We start from the raw sequence: 20,955 nt of genomic DNA on the forward strand, positions 1-20,955 counted from the left end.
TAATTAATGCAAAAATAATCGTGATAATCGTATAATCGTAATTATTTCTCTGACAATAATCATGACAATAATCAACAAAAACTACATTACATTTTAGTCTAGTTTTAGTCATCTTGAAAAAAACAAAACTTAGTTTTTGTCAGTTTTAGTCATCACAGATCTATTTTTGTTAGTCTTAGTGTAGTTTTTGTCAAAAGGCTGTCGACAAATAGTTTTAGTCATAGTTTTAGTCGACGAAATTAACACTGCTCTACAGATTGAGTTTCAAATTAACATTGCAGTCCTTCTTTGATATCACCTTAATAACTCTCTCATCTATTGAACATGTAAGTCCATGTATAATTTCTGCCTGTATTTCCTTTGAGGATACCAGAATTGCCTCCCATAGCTGCTGTTTTAAGGTAAACTACCGTCCACCCTCAAAGCGCTTCCTTTTAGGGATGCTCCATAGGTTCTCAATAGTGTTGAGGTTAGGGGAGGATGGTGGCCACACCATGATTTTTTCTTCCTTTATGCCCATAGCCGCCAAAGTGTCAGTGTTTTGTTTTTGTTTTTGTTTTTTTTGCAGCAGCAGCAGTATGGGATGGTACGTTGTCAAGCATGAAAGAATTTTACTCCTGTTGTCACGGTTCTTCTTTTTATACCGTGGCAGGAAATGTCGCTAGGAACTCCACATATTCTGCTGAGGTCATTTTGACGCCTTCATGCATGCTTAAAAAAACCTACAACTCACTTCCTATGATTCCAGCCCAGAAAATCGCTCCAACACCTCCTTGCTGATGTTGCAGCCTTGTTGGGACATGGTGGCCACCCATCCATCCAGAACTCCATGCAATCCAGTGTAGCACGGCATCAGTGAATAAAACCGTTTGAAATTTAGTCTTTATATATATTTCTGAGCCCACTACAATTTTTTTCTCCTTGTGGGCATTGGTTAAGGGTGGCTGAAATATATCTTCATGCACATCATCAAGCCCCTGCACCAGTTCTTGGGAGTCTAGAGGCACCAGTAGCTTCAAAAAGCTACTTATCGGTGGATTTTTCTCAGCCACTCTCTTAATATGATGAATTTGCCACACAGGAACTTTCCTTAATATGCCTGAATTTCTCCTTAATACTGTCTGCACACGGATTCACGCACAGGTCTGTTCACAGTATGATGATCTCTCTTAACTTTTCCTGAATATCCAGTGTTTTCTCCGTGTAAAATACTGAACTTTTTCACGCTTTTCATCTGAAGAAAGATCTTTCTTTTACCCTACTGCATGAAACCTGTAACTTGCTTAATAATGTAACAACCTCCTGAAGTAAATTTCCTCTAATTAGGCTCACCTGGTAAACTAATGACCAAACAGCGTATGAGAGAGAAGGAGCAGCAGAGTCATACCGGATGAGCGGAGAAGAGGAAAGGGGTTGAAAAGGTTTTAATCTGACAGCAGATTTACATTTTACATGATATTTCAGGCTAACTACAGTGCTTGGGGCTCCTGTCAGTGCACCCTCAGAGGGTGACATCCTGGGTGACTACCTATGCCTCCAGGCCCCTTGGGGGCATGAGGCCCCAGGCATTGCCTCCCTCACCTAACGTTAAAACCGCCTATGGATACGGGTAACCTCTACTTTTATTTCCATGCAAAATTTTTCATTATGGCAGCACATCTCGACAGAACACTAACTTTAGTCTTTGGCAGGGACACTTTTCCATCATTTTCTTGTCTCTGTGGCATTTAGAGAAATAAAATTACAATTCAAACAGAGATGGAAATGAGGGAACAAGTGTTTAAAAGAATAGTGTGACTTACTTCTTTTTTATCTAATTATACCATAAAGTTAAAAAAAACAAAAAACATAAAGGATCAAATAAAACTTAATAAAACCTTTTTAGTTCATTTGTTTCCATGACCCATTGTACATGGGTCTACTCCAGTGGATGTTGAGCCCAAAAGCGTTTGTTCTGCAAACTAGACCTTTGTGTAGATGATGCCATACTTTATATGTTTTGTTTAGAATTTCTTAACTCATTGAGTGCCAGCCCTTTTATAAAATGGAAAGTGGCTTGTGCCAGCATTTTTGGCCATTTTGAGTCATCTTTCAAGACCCACAGAGTATTTTGTACTATGACTCTGAAAACACCAAATACCTCAAATGAAAGAAGAAACTCTCTATTTCATCATGGAAAAAAAAAAACGTTTGTTTGCACCTTGTTCCGTTCTTGATTTATCTGAAGTTGATTAGAGGCTACTTTCACCAAAAAGACCACTTTTTTCTAGAAAGCTGAGAAAAATGCATTTTTGTGAAAGAGAGTCTGTCAAGCAAAACAGAGATTTGAATGTTATAATTTTGCCTTCAATGACATAAAAGACATCTGAAAATTGTATTACAAATGTTATTTTGTTGTAAAATAAATAACAATGCTTCCAGTCACTGTCATTCACACTCATTCACGCTGGTACTGGACGGCCTCCACGTGACCCCCCGATACGCTCACGTCCTCTCCTGCTTTCATGTCCCCTGGCACTGCCTGTAAATTATAGAAGTTATATAATATAAAATATATTTTATATACATAATATATAATCTATAATATAGAATTTTTTGTTCTCACATCTTTTCCTGCCAACAGACGATGTTGTAGAACTGCATGGGGCTTGCTCTTCTCTCAAGTCTGCTTCTGAAATCACAGGAGCATGAGTGATGGTTTCATTCGATAAATCTGGCTGAATAATCAGTGTGTTCCTAATGTTAACTTACCTCCATCACTCTGGGGCGGAGAACAAGATCTGCTCCGCTCACTCAGCAGCCGTTCCTCAGAGTCTGGGTTGGAAAAGTCTGTCTCTGAAGTGCCGTTGCTGTGTGCATCCAGCTGGTGAGAGGGTGCCTTTTGCCTCCGATGTACGGGAAAGACCTTGCGGCATTCTTTAGCCTCTTGGCCGGTGGAGGCAGATGAATGGCCGCGCTGATCCCTGGATTCACTGTCGTTAAGATCAGTGTCGGTTTCAGTGAGTAAGCGATTTCTCAGGCAAAAGTCTAAAGTTTCTTCCAGCGTCTATTTTAGAACTTTTAGCTTAGATTACCTCAGATCGCTCTGCTCTTTGACCCCAGGGTCTCCACCTCTTATCACTGTGGCTTTGATCTACCGTCTCCTCCATGTTCCGACCATAGACGTCTGACTATGTGTCCCAAAATTACTTAAAGGGAGCGTGAGAGCGCCCCCTTGTGCCAGCCGCTGAAAAAAACACTTTGACATGTATATACGTCAATGGCACTCAAGCGTTAGTTTTTAAATGACATATATATATATATATATATATATATATGTCAATGGCACTCAATGGGTTAATAAGACTTAGGCTACTTCAGTTCAGGGCTTACATTCAGTTGCAGACATATTCTTGAAAAATTGAATTACTCATTATTTCCACTTCTTTCAGAATAAAGGAAAAAAATCAGGTTTTACTTTGAAAATGGACAATTCCTGGATTAAATGATTAAAAATGCTATTTCCACCAAAGCTGGCTGAATAGGGGAACTATTTTTGGTTTTATGTGGCTCATGTAGTTATCTGCCTGAGATGTGTTCTCTCTGATAAAATACAGGTGTGTTTGAATTTTCTTGTGTTTTGATAGAGCTGTCATTCCCCATTTAATTTGCCCCTATCTTGCAGACGCTACTCCTAACCTTGTCTCCTTTGTTTCTCACTAACTAGACCACTCTCACCTGGGTCTCATTATCCTCTGATTACCTGCTCCGTGTGCCTTTCCTCATGTGGCCAGTTTGTTTTGTGTTCCCTAGTTTGGAGAAAAGTATTTCACCCACATCCAACCAAGGTGGGCAGGCGCTGAGCCAAAAATATGACAGAGAGAACAGAGAAACGTCTGCCACATTGCAATAAATAATTTGGATTTTTGGAGCCCTGCAGCGGCCCCTTGTTTGGCTGTGTTTAATCTTAAGTTCTTCTCATGCATGACCACTTTTTGGTCACTGCTGGGTAGCGCTAAGCAATTAATTGAAAAATAATCAAAACCGACATGTAGTGCCTCTGACAGACGTACACCTGCCATGCCAGTTATTTAAATTTTTCCCCTTGGATTCTGTCTCTACTAATGCACCACTCCCTTAAAAAAGGTCTGAAAACTCAAAATTTCAAGGCAAACTTTTGCAATAGATTTTTTTGGTTTTGAGACAAACTCAAACTCTTAAGTTTTGAAGAAAACTGCCTGTAGTTGAGCCAACAAATAATCCAAAGTTGAGGCAACTTACAATTCCTATGTGATAAAACTTGGAATTGAAGTTCTACAGACTAAAAATGTGTAAAAAGTTGTGCCAACTCATCATTTTTCTGTTCAGATCATTCATCTTTCATTAGTATAAAAACTTATACACACTGAGATCTTTAGACAATAAAGTTGTGCCAACTTATTTTCTTTCTTACAAATAAACATAATCAAATGAATTAAAAAAAAAAAAAACAACTTCTCCCAACTAAAGTGAATCACTAAATGTTTAACTCTTACACAAAAAAGTAAAAGCTTAAAATTCCTGAAATAATAATTATGGTTACAAATGTAACATTTTCAGGACAGACTGTAACAGCCATAATGTTGGCTATGAAGAATACCGAGTCCCTAACTAGGTGGACAGTGATGTTAAACGAGGATAAAAGTACTGATTTAAAACATGTCAATGAAAAAAAAGCTTTGTGACTTTGCGTCATGATTTTTTTTTTCACAATTTTTCAGATTTTCCTCACCTTGAAGGTCCTTGAAAAAGAACAGTCACTCTTCAAGCAAGGTGACACAGTGATTTTTCACCTCAGATGAAGTCCTGATGAAGTGAATTAGAGGTGGGGCTTTACCAAATCTGGCTGATGTTGTTCAAAGGTGAGTCAGAATTTCTGATATTGATTTCTGGGACAGGAGGTGGGCCTTTAGTAAATCGGGCTGACATGGGCTGCATCTCACTTTGACTTTTATATGGCTTGGGTCTCTGGCTTCAGTCTTCTCCTTGAGTCTTAGTCCGTCCCACAGAGACTCATGGAGAGACTGGAGGAATCGAAGCGGAGGACTGAAGCCAACAGACCGATAATTAACGGTCCATAGGACGTCCTACCCTCTGCAGTGTCATGTGAAGCGACGTCAGTTTATGATGATGGTGCAGGTTGATCATCAATCAGCTGATCATCAATCAATATCCAATATCCAGTGATAAACAAACGTGTCGTTGAGTAAAAAGAGTTCCGGGAAGCCTGCTCTCATGAGTCTCTGCTCATTGGTCTTCCAATCTCAGTCTTCGGTCTTAAAACCACGCAAGGGGCCAGATCTCAAGTCGCTTATAGATCGGTCTCAGATCCTATGGATTCGCTCGAACCAGAAGTAGTTTCCGATCTGCCATCTTCACGGCTGTGCCAAAGCCTTTACAGGGTTTTAAGACTCAAGCCATAAGACTGAGGACTGAGATTTGAAGACCGATGAGCAAAGACACATCAGAGCAGGCTTCCCAGAACTCTTTTTACTCAGAGGCACGCCCCCTTATTGGATATCACTCTCTGATTGGACGCTGCTACACAGTGGATGTCAGTGAAACTTTACAGCATCAGTAGAGATAAATGATGGAGGAGAAACAGAGTTTATTACAGACGATAAACGGACTCAACGGACTCTAAACAGAATATAAGCATCAGAAGTTTAAAAGGCTCAATAACTGACGGGCTGGGGTTTAAATAAGTGTCTGAAATAAGCATTTACTGTGAAATACTGAGAATATATTTAATAAAATCAATAATAAAGAGGTAATCAGTGGAGTTTAGTATTTGATTAGTTTTCTGATTCACATTCGAACATAAAACATGTTAAAAGCTCATAAAATCTAAAGATTCAGATCTAAATCTTCCTTTTCCCACCAAACACCGACAACATTTAGAGGATTTTTGTCTACATTCAGTCCATCACAGCCTTATTTTAGACAAAAGATAGTCATAGGAAAGTGAGCCATGTTTTGTCCCTCTAATTTAGTCCAAATTTAGCCCAATAATAGTCGTTAAAAAATGACAATATTACAGCGACGTCTTTATAGAGAGGTCTTTATAGAGACGTCTTTTCAACAACCTGAAATGTACAGCATTTCACCGTTTACTTTTCTATTAAATCTAGACATTGTTTAGACAGAGTGGAGACGTTTTTTTAACGTCTTTACCAATATTTTTTGCTAAGTGTTATAGTTCATTTAGAAATTTCTGTTTATTAGATTATGAAAAGAATTAAAATCAGACAGCAGCAAATCTGATTTTAAGAAGAAACACGTTCAAATCATAGTGGTATTAATAAAGTTTCTATCAGTCTGATAGCACAAGGTTTGATCAACCTTCACACTGAATAATTATGATAATTAATAATTTGGTAATATAGCATTTGTAGGTAGAAAGAGCCCGCCTGTTTTTTGATATCAAAAAATAGTTGCAATGACGTTAAAAACGTCTCCACTCTGTCTAAACAACTTCTAGATTTAATAGAAAAGTGAAAGGTGAAAAGATGTAGTTTTCATGTCATTGTAAAGACGTCTCTGTAAAGACATTGCTATGGTCGTACTTTTAACGACTATTATTGGGCTAAAATTGGTCTTAATCAGGTGGACAGAATAATTTAATAATTTTCTACGACTATCTTTTGTCTTAATTCAAGGCTATGACAGACCGAATGTAGAAAAAATCCTCTAAATGATGTTCGGGGCAAAGGGCAGATTTATATCTGATTCTGTTGATTTTATGAGCTTTTAACATGTTTGATGTTTGAAGGTGAATCAGAAAACTAATCAAATATAAATTCTATACTGATTCAGTCTTTATTATTGATTTTATTAAATATATTCTCAATATTTCACTGTAAATGCTTATTTCAAACACTTATTTAAAATCCCAGCCCATCAGTTCATGAGCCTTTAAAACCTATGATGTTTACTGCAGGTTTCTCTTCATGCAGGGGTTTTCTGATCCCTGTAAATGCCGACATCTGTTAATTTATGGAGACACAATCAGCTGTTTCTGCCTGCTGACAGCTGATTGATGATCAGCTGGCTGATGATCAGCCGGCACAGTCATCATAAACTGACGTCGCTTCAAGTGACGCTGCACAGGTAAGGACGTCCCATGGACCGTTAATCGTCGGTCTTATGGCTTCAGTCTTCCGCATCGATTCCTCGGTCTCTCCATGAGTCTTTGGTGGGTGGAACTAAGACTCAAGGAAAAGACTCAAGCCTTATAATAAGAGAAGTGAGACTCACCCAGAGTCTTTGGGGCAATCTTTAAGATGGTTGATCAGAAAGTACTTCCTGTTCAAGTGAAGACAGAGGACTGAGGACAGATAAATAAACAACATGGAATATTCCTATGACTGAAGTCATAGAGAGTCATTGGCCAGTATGGGGATTGAACCCATGACCTTGGCGTTATTAGCACCAAGCTCTGACCATCTGAGCTAACCGGCCTGGTTCTCTTAGACATCCCCAACATCTTTTATTGGGGCAGACAAATCCAAACAGAGAACACAAGGTAAACATGAGAGAGGGGGCAATTCCATAAAGCTGCATTTACAACCATGAAGGGACTTGAACCCTTAATCTTCTGACCCGAAGTCAGACGCCTTGTCCATTAGGCCACATGGTTATTGCTTCTTGCCTTTTTTCACAATTTTTCAGATTTTCTTTACCTTGATAAAGAAAAAATCATTTTTCAAGCAAGGATATGAGTCATGTCTTCACCTCAGACAGTGTTCTGGGAATTGGGACTTGAGCAGATGTGGCTGACATTGTTCAAAGGTGAGTCTTAAACAGTCTCACAGTCTTTGGTCAGTATGGGGATTGAACCCATGACCTTGGCGGTATTAGCACCACGCTCTGACCATCTGAGCTAACCGGCCTGTTTCTCTTAGACAACATCTTTTATCAGGCTGATAAATCCAAACAGAGAACACAAGAGAAGCGTCCTTTGATAAAGCTGCATTGGCAACCACAAAGGGTCTCGAACCTTCAAGCTTCTGATCTGAAGTCAGATGCCATGTCCATTAGGCCATGTGGTCATTGCTTCATGTGGTTTATTCACAATTTTCCAGATTTTCCTCATCCTGAAGTTCCTTGAAAAAGAAAAATCATTCTTTAAGAAAGGTCACACAGTCACTTTAGAACCTCACACAAAGTCCTGGGAGTTAGAGGTTGGGCTTTACCAAATCCGACTTGTTCAAAGGTGAGTCAGAACTTCTGATATTTAATTCTGGGAGAGGAGGTGGGCCTTTGGCAAACCTGGCTGACATAGTTCAAAGGTGAGCCTGAGAGGGTCTTACAGTCATTGGCTAGTATGGGGATTGAACCCATGAGCTTGGTATTATTGGTGATGCTATCATGTCAATATGGACCAAAACCTCTGAGGAATGTTTCCAACTTGTTGTTGAACAATGGATTAAGGCATTGATTGAGGCAGTCCTCAGGGAAAAAAGGGGGTCCAATCTCATAGTAGCAAGGTGTACTTAATAAAGTGGCCGGTGAGCGTAGTTGACATTTGAGTTCTCAGTGAGATTAAATTTGTGTCACATGATGGTGCAAAGAAGAATGTATTTTTTGTTTGTTTAATGTTAATGAACGGAGGTTAGGACTAACCATCAATTTCCACATACTCTGCATACTCTGTCAGCACCGCGATCCACTTAACAGCCAATCTTTGCAATTCCACAGCACGTGCTTGGGTCCATCTCCACTGCTTACAAGAGCAGAGCAGCTTGATCCAAACAGCTAGAAAACTCGCAGTGCAGTCAAGTACAAAATGCAACTTATTGCACAGACTCTCGATAGTAACTCGTCACTATATCAACATCACTTTATCATATAGAAGCAGTTTTACAGTGAACAGTGATAATGGCTGCCTGTCGAGCCGAATGTGACATCCAGAAGGTTTGCCAACTTACCTCAGACATTCTTCTCTGAAATGTCCTGCCCTTCCTAGCCACTGCATGGGATGTTTCCCAGAAGACTGTGAAATACATCCCATGCTATTCATATGTAAAACAGTCCATCTATATTGAATCAGGTTATGCTTTTATTCTTAAGCATGATGAAAAAGTCACCTTCACATAAAGATGAATATTTTATGATGAATTAATCACCATGTTTTTCCTGCTGATATTGGAGGAACTTTTGACCCCTCTTATATGAAAATGTCTCCGTTGCAAACAGCAAACACATGCCTTGGTGACAATCCTGCTCCACTAATTGTCAGCGGTAGCATGGCAAGAGAAATAAAGTTTCATATAGTGTCACTGGAATCCTGTTCCCTAATGGCAAAGATGTCTGACTTGACTTTATTAGCTAAGACAAAGCCTGACACATCCTTTCACAAAGAGATGAAAACAACACATTTCATGAATATTTCAGGAGGAGCCTGTCACTCACAGGATGTTAGACCTGGCTAATTAGAACTCCTATTTCATCATGCTGCTCTCTGTAAAGTGCTGTATCAGTCTGTGTAGATGAATATGGATGTCTTCTTCCTCTCAGGTGGCTGATGTGAGACTCAGGCCAGGTGCTGGTTCCTCCAGAATGTGGAGAGGAGGCAAGGTGGCAGTGTTTGGATCAAAAGCAGGACCCTCAGTGATATTTAATACTTCTGCAACAGGCTGAGCTCAGGTACCATGGTAACCAGCCTCCCCCCCTCTCTGACACTTTCACATTTTATCTCCTGTGCCCCACATCCTCAGGAAGAGAGTGTCTGTTTCTAACGTCTGAATATGTTGCAGAGAAGCGTCTGGTCATCCAGCGGCAGCGTTCTGCTCATCTGACATACTACACAGAGCTAAATAGAGCTGTTGACATGCTTTACTGATGACAAAGTTCACAACACGGTCACATTATGAAAGCAATTTCTGAGGAGCAGCTCCCACCCTCCCCCTCTCTCTGCTGCTCTTCTTCCTCTTTGATGATAAGAAAAGTAACTTGAAAAAATTCTTATAATACAATGCTGTCATGGCATGATTGAATAAGGAGTTTTTTTTTTGATGTGTCAAAGAACGAGATCTGAGGGGAAATAATTTAGGTCAGTCATAAATGATGTGTATGCATTATGTTTCTTAACGCAGCCTGATGGCTTTTCTCTGCTCCTCCTTGGATGTTTGCCCAACAGATTGGCTGTAGCCTCGGGACATGCACCGAAATAAGGCCTCTCTGCATGGATTATTCAAAATAGACCAACTCAAAATTTAATAACAGCAATCCCACAGCACTGTTAGTCCTAATAAACTCAAGCCTCTCCCATTTCATTGTTTTCTAAAACTCTTTTATTATTCAAATGCACATTGCCTCTTCTGCCACAGCTTATCCAAGAGTGGGAAGGATTGTGGAAATGAAAAAATAATGCTGTCTTTGAAAGGCTTCATTTCAGAGCTGAATTCAATTCCAGCCATCTACCAGTTTATAACTTTGACAAATAAGATTATCTTTTTATCTTTCACTGAGCTTGGTTTAATACATGCAGAAATATGTTAGCTGGATTGTGGATGAATGCAGGGAGTAAAAGAGAAGCTGACAAGCTGCTATTACTGTGATGCCGTCTTGCAACATCTGCAGGGTTTGAATTCAAGCTGTCCTACGAAGTGAACAGTTTTCTTCTTTTAACATTACTTTTTTTTACTAGGTCATCAGGAAGAATTTGCAAAGTTATAAGCTGCTCTAACAGCTGGGAAAAACTACAACTTTGGAAAAAACTTAAGTGCACATTGGCTTCCACTTTATTAGGAGTGTTATTATTCCTGCAGAAGCCCGCAGACCCACACAGATAATCAGAGGATGACAGTGCACTGCGGAAGGAGACAAAATGCCAAAAGCTGCATCATAAATTAGTGCCTGACACAGGGCGTTTTTTTTTTTTTTTTTTTTGGGAGCAATGAAGTGCTTTGTAGATTTTTGGACATGGCGTACAGGCAAGCAAACTCTGAGCCCGTAATAACTACATGATCAACTTTTACAGAAATCACTGGAGACTAATGCCACCACTATGTAATGCCAAGCACCTCACAAATCCGGAAATATCCCTTTAAAGGGGTAAAATATGTGACCTTCAAGGCCATGCCACAGCATCTCAATCAGCTGTAAGTCCAGACTTTGATTAGGCCACTCAAAAACATTCATTTTTTATTAATAAGCCATTCAGAAGTGGACTTACTGGTGTGGACTTGAGAGTCAATGGCAGAATAAGCTTTTTGACACTGGCATGGATGCAACCAAGATACTAAGCTCTGTTGCTAATCACACAAATGCATGTTTGTTACAAATGCGGCACCATTTTCCACTAGAACTGCCAATGGGGAAATTCACCCAAGGCTGTTATTTAATTGTTTTTTTACTTGATGTGTATACAGTTTTGAAGACTGTCAGGCTTTAACTTTTCCATAAAATTTGTTAAATAGCACCTGATGTCATTTAAAAAAAAACTTTGCCTAAACCTAATTTTTTAAATGGACATTTATATCTAGAACCACCATGCAGGTCAAATTTCTTGGATTTCTGCATAAATTGGTCATCAAATGTTTTCTGATCTTCATCTAAGTCACAACAATAGACAAACACAGTCTGCTTAAACTAATACTGCACAAAAAATGATATGTTTTCATGTTTTTATTGGACAAAACATGTAAACATTCACAGTGCAGGGTAGAAAAAGTATGTGAACCCCTAGGTTAATGACTTCTCCAAGAGCTAATTGGATCCAATCAATGTGATGAGATTGGATGTGTTGGTTAAAGCTGCCCTGCCCTTAAAAAAAACACACAACAGTTTTGAATTTGCTGTTCTCAAGAGGCATTGCCTGATGTGAACCTTGCCTGGCACAAAAGAGCTCTCAGGAGACCTACGATCAAGAATTGTTGACTTGCATGAAGCTGGAAAGGGTTACAAAAGTATCTCTAAAAGCCTTGATGTTCATGTGTCCACGGTAAGACAGACTGTCTACAAATGGAGAACGTTCAGCACTGTTGCTACTCTCCCTAGGCGTGGTCGTCCTGTAAAGATGACTGCAAGAGCACAGCGCAGAATGCTCAATGAGGTGAAGAAGAATCCTAGAGTGTCAGCTAAAGACTTACAGAAATCTCTGGCACATGCTAACATTTGTGTTGACAAATCTACAATAAGTAAAACATTAAACAAGAAGGAAGTTTATGGGAGGACACCACGGAGGAATGCACTGCTGTCCAAAAAAAAAAACAAAACAAAAAAAAAACACTGCTGCATGTTTGAGGTTTGCAAAAGAGCACCTGGATGTTCCACAGCACTACTGGCAAAATATTCCGTGGACAGATGAAACCAAAATTGAGTTGTTTGGAAAGAACACACAACGCTATGTGTGGAGAAAAAAAGGCACAGCACACCAACATCAAAACCTCCCAACTGTGAAATATGGTGGAGGGGCCATCATGGTTTGGGGCTGCTTTGCTGCCTCAGGGCCTGGACGGATTGCTGTCATTGACGGAAAAATGAATTCCCAAGTTTATCAAGACATTTTGCAGGAAAACTTAAGACCATCTGTCCGCCAACTGAAGCTCAACAGAGGATGGGTGATGCAACAGGACAACGACCCAAAGCATAGAAGTAAATCAACAACAGAATGGCTTCAACAGACGAAAATACGCCTTCTGGAGTGGCCCAGTCAGAGTCCTGACCTCAACCCAATTGAGATGCTGTGGCATGACTTTAAGAGAGCGATTCACACCAGACATCCCAAGAACATTCCTGCACTGAAACAGTTTTGTAAAGAAGAATGGTCCAAAATTCCTCCTGACCGTTGTGCAGGTCTGATCTGCAACTAGAGGAAACGTTTGGTTGAGGTTATTGCTGCCAAAGGAGGGTCAACCAGTTATTAAATCCAAAGGTTCACATACTTTTTCCACCCTGCACTGTGAAGGTTTACATGGTTTGTTCAATAAAAACATGAAAACATATCATTTTTTGTGAGGTATTAGTTTAAGCAGACTGTTTGTCTATTGTTGTGACTTAGATGAAGATCAGAACACATTTAATGACCAATTTATGCAGAAATCCAAGAAATCCTAAAGGGTTCACATACTTTTTCTTGCAACTGTAGATGCCACAATGGAAATACCACCTCTCTATTGCTGAATTGCCCAATCAGATGTTGATAGAAGGGAAAAAAGACATTTACCATTGATAAATGTCAAAAGGTAATCTCAGTGCTTTTAATGAAGAGGAATACGGTGATGAGGAAGTTTCAGGATTAGCAATCAGTCCAAAGACGATTTTCTAGGTGACGGATTGTCTTCTGTTACGGCCTCTTAAAAATTATTCATTTAAACTGGGAAAAATAAGGCTCGTATCAAAAGAGACCATAACATATATAAAAGGACACAGACAAATGGTTTGAGTTCCAAAAATAATCCAAGCTTTATTTTAACCAACAGGTCAATGAATCAATTAAACATTAATGAAATCAACGAAATCAAAAGGGCTGCAGCCGCCGGCCAAAAAGAACAAAAGAGGGGTGGTGGACGTGGCTAACCTCGCAATGGGCCATTGGACCAGCCACTACCCCTAACTAAAACTACCTAACCAAAAGAACTATGTAATCAAGACAAGAACACAACGAGAAAACAGGACTACCGACGACTACAGCCAAACTAAAACAACAAAACCCAGCAATCTAAACATGCCTGGGGAGGGAGGAAAAGGAGAACGAGAAACAAAACGCTTGGTTCAACCGAACGAATTAATACTAAACGAAAAAAGAGTTACTCAAATACCAAGAAAACAAACCTCTTTGCGCGCTTCTCCATGAGAGTGTCACGGGTGCCTGGCCCAGCTCTGCTCTCTCTGCTCTCCTCCCCTGCCACTCTAAATACCCCCCTCCTCCACCCTGAGTGCTAACAGCACACAGGTGTGCTGCAGCCCACAGGTAGAGGGAGGAGGGAGACCAGAGAGCCAGGGAGAGAGAGGACATGCAGCACTCCAGGACGCACATAACACTTCCAACAGTGATCTAGTTTGCTATCTGTGGTTAATAAGCTGTTCAATGTCAGTGGTTAACTAACAGTCCAAGATCAGAGCTATTTATGAAAATCAAGGCACTTCAATGACAGGTGAATCTGACCCATTGGCTGTTTTAGGTATGCAGAGATCCACGGCGGTTCTAGTGTTAAAGGGAAATAAACTGGCTTTCCAATGGTATAAGACTCATTCCCAAGAAGCATTTTACAACAGAGAAATAATCTACCAAGCACAAATACCCTTACTTTTTGTGCTAGGTCTATCATATTTTGTGTGTGATTAATGTAGAAGTGAAAACTTTACTTTCTAACAGAATAATGGGAAACAGGCCCGGTTTCATTGCTAGTCAGATGCTTTTTAGCACCATTCACACACTGTAACCTTAAGCGTCACAGGGTATCAAGGAGTTACCTGTGACTAGACATTCACTGCTCAGAAAGCTATAATTTTAGGGAATTCTAGGGGTCAAATTCTGATGTTTATGCCGGCCACAGGGATGACATGAGAGGAATGACATGGAGGAAGTGCTGAAGGTTGTTGTCAAACCAGATGACGCCAGCCTCTGTGCATGAGAACACAACACAGCCACTCAGCAATCCAGCACCCCTTATCATAGCTTTGCTTCAGGATTATTTTTACTTGCAGCAAAGTAAAGATTGGAGTCCTTCTTCCATTACTGTGGAGAAACATCAGCTGTGCCCATCATGAACAGGGCTTGGAAAGGTCAACAAACATCACTTATACTTTGTGTTTACAATAGAGTCACATCAAGAGCTCAGAAAAGGCTGCAAACAAGAGATCAACTGGAGAGCAGCAGAGGGAGGGCGGGGAGCGTGATACCTCTCTGTCATCTCATGCCCTTTAGGATGGTTCCTGTTTTTTTTACGGTTCACCAGGCTTTTTCTTTCACCAGGCTGAATTGTGCAGATTGGGGCTTTTCCCTCTCAATTCACAATCCCACTTAAGGGAACCACTTTATGTAAGCGCACAGATGGGCTGTTATGCTCCTGGAAATCTATCCCCTGTGAGCCAAGACATCAAGTTCAACCTTATGCATGCAGGCCTCCCCCCTTCTCTGTCTCTAACTCTGTCCTTTACTGTCTCTCTCTGCCCACATCCTCCATAAACTCTGTCGCTCAATTGACTCTTTTGAGGAGCCTGCAGGGGATGAGTGTTCTGAGCCATGAACGGCCCTGCAAACAGACCTTCTCTTCCTCTTCTTCTTACGACACGCTGACCTTGCTAGTCGATTGCTCACTGCCTGCTCCATCCGGTGACCCTCGCCAATTTCTTACTTGAAGGTCGAGCTGTCACTCCAGCACTTGTTCATTCAGTGTTTACTTGGATCACATTTAGTCTGGCCAGGCTGTTACAGTCCTGTCACCCTGCCAGAAGAGTCCACTCATGACCTGGGTGTCCCGCAGCTTGATTCAGCCTTAAGTTAGAGAATAAACAGGCCTGACAGTTGTTAAAAAACTGATTCTGATTAATGCAAATAATGCGAGGCAAAACCCCTTTCCATGAAAGTTTGCGGGAATATGGAAGAATAAATTTCATTCAAAGACATGTAAAGATATGCTGAAGCAGAAGACTGTGAAAAATAAGCTTGACATACATTATCCTTCTGCTTAGAATCATTATTTTTGAAGCTTCAGCTCAGATCCTCCAAAGAGTGAAACTTGCCGCCCATCCCAGGGGCTCAGCTTGATGTGTACGATGTTGTGGAAGTTTCTCACAGACTCCTCCCGTGAACAGACAGCCTCTCTGCAGCGTACAGCAGATGCAAAGACATCAAACTGAAAACACTGCTGGCTAAAGTCTATTAAACTTATATTGTGTGCTTTTGTTTTTAGTTTGTGCTAGGTGTCATAACAGATGTTCTCTGCTTCAACTTCTGAGGGGGGATGTTCACTGACGCTTTGCTGACAAAGGTTAGAGAAATGCAACAACAATCGGTTATTGGTTGTGTTTGTTGCTGCACTGCATCTCTGTGCATTGACTGCAGTCTGGACAGAAGGCAGTTTTGATCCATAATTGGTTTATGTTCAAATCTGTTAGAAGTGTGATGCATTTTGTGCTGCATTCCTATCCATGTCTTCTTTTTGATACCAACTAACTCCAATTTCCACATACAGCGACCGCGCCATGATCTGCAGAGCACATCACTCCCTCTCTATTCAATCACAGCACTGACAAACCGCATCAATTCAAGTTTAAATTTTGAAAGCTATTTTTAATTTCAGTCTGAGTCTTAGTCTCAAGATTAAATGCATTTTAGTTATAGTTACATTTTAGCCAATTATACCTTTTATAGTTTTAGTCAGTAAAAAGTCCTCACATTTTAGTCTTAACTTCGTCAAAGCATTTATTCTCTTGCTTAAATCTGGTACCAAACCATCGTAGTGTGTTCTTTGCACCCTGCCAAACCTGGGGTCTCTTCTTTTTACAGCTGAGAGGAAAAGAGCTGCAGATGCACAGTATTTAAACAGATTTGATGGATTTATATTATCAGATGAAAACAAAAGTACATTTTAGTCTAGTTTTAATCATCTTGATGAAAATAAAACATACTTGTGATTAGTCATCACACATCTATTTTTGGCCTGTCTTAGTCTAATTTTTATCATGGAAAAAAGGCTGTCTACAAACAATTTCAGTCACAGTTTTAGTCCACGAAATGAACACTGGTCAATTTGAATTTAAAAAGCTCCAAACAGGAAGTCACAAGTGTAGAATATCCGGTTATTGCAAAATAGAACACAATGCATGGATTCTCGATCGTAAATCATCACTATATCAACATTACAAGGCCGCTCGCCTTCAGTAAGGGAAAATTGCGGCGCTTCTGTATATGGCTCAGTCACCATATGTGGAAATTGAGGGTAAGTGTACTTACTTTTTAATTTTTTCCATTTCCACTCTGTAAAGAAAGCATCTTAAGACAAAATAATCTGGACAGCCAATCTAGCTTTGGGGATGCAGCTACAGTCCCCTCCAAAAGTATTGGAACGGTGAGGCCAATTTCTTTATTTTAGCCATAGACTGAAAACATTTGGGTTTGACATCAAAAGATGAATATGAGACAATAGATCAACATTTCACTTTTTATTATCAGGGTTTAGGTCTTGATCCGATACACCACTTTGAAGATATCATTATTTGCTTGAACCCACCCATTTTTCATGTGGTCAAAAGTATTGGAACATGTGACTGACAGGTGTGTTTTGTTGCCCAGATGTGTCCAATGACACTGATAATTTAAACGATAAATAGCTACTGTCTACACTCAATTTCAGATTTGGGTTTTGCCTGTGCAGACTGCATTTATTGTTGAGAGGTGTAACCAATATAAAAACCAGAGAGCTGTCTATGGGTGAAAATCAAGCAACTGTGAAGCTGAGAAGAGATGGAAAATCATTTAGAGCCATAACACAAACATTGACCATAATCAGTACAACCATTAGGAATGAGAAGAAAGAAACCACTGGTGTACTCAGTAACAGATGTGAATGGTTAGACCAAGGAAAACAGCATCAGTTGATGGCAGAAACATTGTGAGAGCTGTAAAGAAAGACCCTAAAACAACTGTTAGTGACATCAGCAACAGAGGGTAGGAGTGAAGGTGTCACCATCTACTGTTCACAGAAGACTTCATGAACAAAAGTACAGACTACACCAGAAGATGTAAACCACTCATTAGCAAGAAGATCAGGCCAGGCCATACAAGCTCATCTGTGAAACACAGTGGAGGTAATGTCATGACTTGGGCTTGCATGGTTTCTTCTGGGATGGCCCATTAATCTTCATTGACGATGTAACACATGATGGCAGCAGAAATGAACTCAGAAATTTTGTCTGCCAATTTAAGAAAGATACAACCAAACTGATAAGCAAGCAATATAATTACCCAAAACACACTGCCAAAACTACACAGGAGTTCATCAGAGGCAAGAAGTGGAAGGTTTTAGACTGGCCATGTCAATCTCCAGATTTAAACCCTATATGGCCTTTATTTGAATTGCTACAGAGGAGAAGGGAGTAACCCCCCAAAACAAACTAGATCTGAAAGAGGCTGCAGTGAAAGCCTGCAAAAGCATCACAAAAGAAGAATGCTAAAGTTTGGTGATGTCAGTGGGTCACATGATTGATGTAGTTACTGCAAGAAAATGATTTTTAACTAAATATTAAGTCTTGTACACTTTCATCTATTTAAAGTCTCTCTGTTCCAATACTTTCGCTCTCCTAAAAATTTGGTATTTCATTACAAATAAAGCTATCTCCTAAGTCGTGTATCAGATCCAGACGTAAATACCTGGAAATAAAAGCTAAAATGTTGATCTCTTGTCTAATATTCATCTTTTTGGGTCAAACCCAAATGTTTTTAGTCTACAGCAAAAATGAAGGAATTTGGCCTCAACGTTCCAATACTTTTGGAGGGGACTGTATATGACATTTAAACCTAAATACAGTGTTTCCATATTATTTTAGAGAAAGCTTTAACTGTTCTGTCATATTTGTGTTCAGTCAGGAACACTCGTCAAACATTTTAACATTTTATTGCAAAATTGATCTACAGTTTTACCTGTCGGAGAAGGCTCTGCTCAGATGCACCCTGTGTTGCAATATGCTTTGACACTCCAGGGAGTGCAAAGAAACCCCAAGTCTAAGCTCTATTGATCGATCAGAATCACTGCTGTTCTTTGTTCTTTTTTAATGAAGAAATGTTGTCAAGTTCTGATTAAAAAACGGCGCTTAAGCAGCATCCATGCTAATGTATTCCTCCATAATTGCACCGGCCTCTTCTCCCTGCTTGCATACATCACGACTCTCAGTGCCTGAAAATACTGGCCTTCGACGCTGATTGGTCCTGTCACTTTCTAACCGGGCCCAAACGGTTTAGATGGGAGCTTTGCAAGATGCATTTGCCAGTGAGAAACACAGAAACCGGCGAATCCATATGCTTTGAAAAGCAGATGGATTGGCCAGGTTCCAGGTCTGTCATCAGGCAAATCCATCTTCCAAAGCTGCAATCCAACCTGATTTTGTCAGATCTGAAAACAAACCTGACTGATCAGCATCATTTGGTTATATGTGGGCTGCAGTATGGGTTCCATGAGGGTTCCATGGTGGCCCCACCTGTGATTGCCCATGTAGACTGCAAGTGTGGATCAGCCCATATGAGACCCATATAGGTCTCTTCTTGAGAAGATACTGTAGATCCTACTTGCTGTAAACATGGGCAATCGCAGGACTTTCTAAAACTGCTGATGCTGAACCAATCTGCCTGTCAATGTCAAGCTCCATTTTACAGAAAAATGATGAAAAGTAATCTCTTTCCAACCCTGCTTGGTTGGACTGTGCTTGTACATGTACTTGTGTCTGCTTATCAGCATGGCAAGTTACAAGATTAAAATATCTTTCAAAGATTATCACAAAGAAAGCTACAAAATCCTCTGTGTAAAGTTATAATCTGGCTGAAGTCTCTTGTAGATGTAATGTTGAGGTTAATGCACTGATCAGGTCAATTAACAATATTTTGTTTGCTAATTTAGAAAGAAACAAGATGACCCAAACTCCTGTGTAATATTTCTAAAATAATTGTCAGCAGACTCCCACAGAATGGTTCTCATGCTGCATTATAAAGTCATAATGTGGCTTCTGAAAGCATTTGTTCCTAAATGCAGTCATTTACTGGAGCTTACAAAAATCTGCTAAACCACAACAGCAGCCTCTGTATCGTGCTTCAGTCCTCCAGGGAATAGGGTACCACTTAAAATTTAACAATTCAATTAAATCTTTTACTGCTTTTTCGTAATGTTGAAGTCGTCTTCCTCTTTCCTCACAGGTCACAGCAGGCCAAAAAAACATTCATTTCTGTTCAAACAGCAGCCACGCGACAGGAACGTAGTGTTGGAAATGTATTTTTTCAGATTTTTTGACAGATCAAGTGTTGAGTGAGATAAATCCTCATTGGACTGTGCCCTTCCCCCGCCATCTCCTTCTATAGCTGTCCCTTTAACATGACAGACATTGCTGATTTCTATAAGTGCTACACATGTTTGAGTCATTCATGATACTGATGGACATGATGGTGACATGATGTGTGACAAAAAACCTCAAGATCTAAGTAACTCATCAGCCCTCATGGCAACGTTAACTCTGAAGGACAAGCAGAAACCTCCCTCAGTACAAAAGAGGAAAGAAACCACAATTTTCCACATTTGCATCAAAGTTTCTCTGTTGATAAGATACGCTAAGGTTAGATTAACATTTGCAGTGTATTGTTTGGTTAAAATTCTGACCAAGAAAGCTGCAAAAACAGCTGCATGCTTTCCAACCAGCGAGCTTTTCTGTCAACATTTCAGCAGAAAATATTTGCCATGCAAGCCTGAGCAAATTAGAATTTCTCGCTCTCATCCTCTCCTCTCTCTCCACCCACCCTCTCTGTCCTCCTACCATATGCATCCCAAAATGATCTGTGAATCTGCTGCTGGAGCCTGTTACGCTTGCTCCTTTCCCACACACGACGCCGCTCATTACAGTGAACTGGAGTATCAGTATTCTCTTTTCCAATGAGAGAGCTGCAGGCTGGGTGATATTAATAAACATTGGACGGCCATAGAAAGATGTTAACCTTTGGTTCCAGGACATGCATGACTCTGTTTTTACACATTCAATTTGTCATATAGCTGCTCCTGGCACAACTTATGTATTAAAATATAGCCTCATTCAGCATACTAACATGGCAGACATTTTCCTCTGAGGTCACACTCAGGGTATGAAGCTCAAATGCTGCTAAAAAAGATGCACTGCTGTGTTCAATCTAACTATAAATTGTATTTTAACAGCAAATTCATCTTGTTTTGGCTCAAAACAAGCAATAACCTCTAGTAGTGAAAAAGTTAAACCAATTTTCAAGTGATAAAA

General features: G+C 40.1%; 3 non-coding genes across 3 annotated transcripts; all 3 read right to left on the bottom strand.

Annotated features, from left to right (window-relative positions):
* Positions 1-7,405: 7,405 nt before the first annotated feature.
* Positions 7,406-7,479, bottom strand: trnai-aau. Its single transcript has one exon. It is a non-coding gene; the product is annotated as a tRNA-Ile (tRNA).
* A 105-nt stretch (positions 7,480-7,584) lies between these two features.
* Positions 7,585-7,657, bottom strand: trnar-ucg. Its single transcript has one exon. It is a non-coding gene; the product is annotated as a tRNA-Arg (tRNA).
* A 179-nt stretch (positions 7,658-7,836) lies between these two features.
* On the bottom strand, positions 7,837-7,910 carry trnai-aau. Its single transcript has one exon. It is a non-coding gene; the product is annotated as a tRNA-Ile (tRNA).
* Positions 7,911-20,955: the final 13,045 nt, after the last annotated feature.

Source organism: Cheilinus undulatus, linkage group 6, assembly GCF_018320785.1.
Source record: "Cheilinus undulatus linkage group 6, ASM1832078v1, whole genome shotgun sequence".
NCBI classification, from domain to species: Eukaryota; Metazoa; Chordata; class Actinopteri; order Labriformes; family Labridae; genus Cheilinus; species Cheilinus undulatus.